Consider the following 829-nt stretch of genomic DNA (forward strand, 5'->3'; position numbering starts at 1 on the left):
TCTCTTTTCCTTATAAATACGCAGATCCCCTCTCATTTCTTCAAGTTTTTCTCCGCGATCAAAGGTACTTTCTCTCTCTTTCCTTTATCTCTCTAAGCGTTGTTAGATTCATTCGAAGCATTCTTCACCGTTCCGTTCCGCGATGTCGTCGGGTCAGAGGCTATCAAAGCAGCAGAAGGGAAAGGCAGTCGCATCGACGTCGAATCCGACAAGGAATCCCGACGGGGATCGTGTCGGAGATCCGGAGGCGATTCATCGCGCGGCGATTCATCGCGCGGCGATGATGGACACGACGAATCTATCTCGTTCTCAGCGACTTCTGGTTGCGGATGCTGCGAGACTCGCGAGAGAAGGAAGCCAGAACGTCGTTGCGAGGGATGCAATGGAATGTTCGAGAGACGGGCAGAGCGGGGCGATGCCTGTTGACTCGGTCACCCCGAGAGCTCGACCTGCGGAGGACGGTCCCTCGGGGGATGATGATTCTGAGGCCGAGTTCTTCCCGACTACCTTTTACCCCGACGGAATTTTCGAAGAGCTTCCTCAACTCCATCCCGACTTATTGCGTTCTGCCTTCTTGGCCGGTCAGGACTGGGAGGGCGTAGAGAAGACGAAGTCGACTCCTGGAAGTGTGAAGAGGGTTCTTCGGGCTGCGGGTGCCGTAGGCGTGACCTTCCTTGTGCCTACGGAAGCGCAGAGACCCTGGTCTCCTCCGATGGGGTACCAAACGGTGTACGAATCCTATTTTCAGGAAGACACTCGCTGCTGTTTCCCCATCCCGCGACTGATCACAGCATATGCCAGACGTCGAGATCTCGCGATCAGTCAGCTG

Source organism: Brassica oleracea, chromosome C3, assembly GCF_000695525.1.
Source record: "Brassica oleracea var. oleracea cultivar TO1000 chromosome C3, BOL, whole genome shotgun sequence".
Taxonomy (NCBI): Eukaryota; Viridiplantae; Streptophyta; class Magnoliopsida; order Brassicales; family Brassicaceae; genus Brassica; species Brassica oleracea.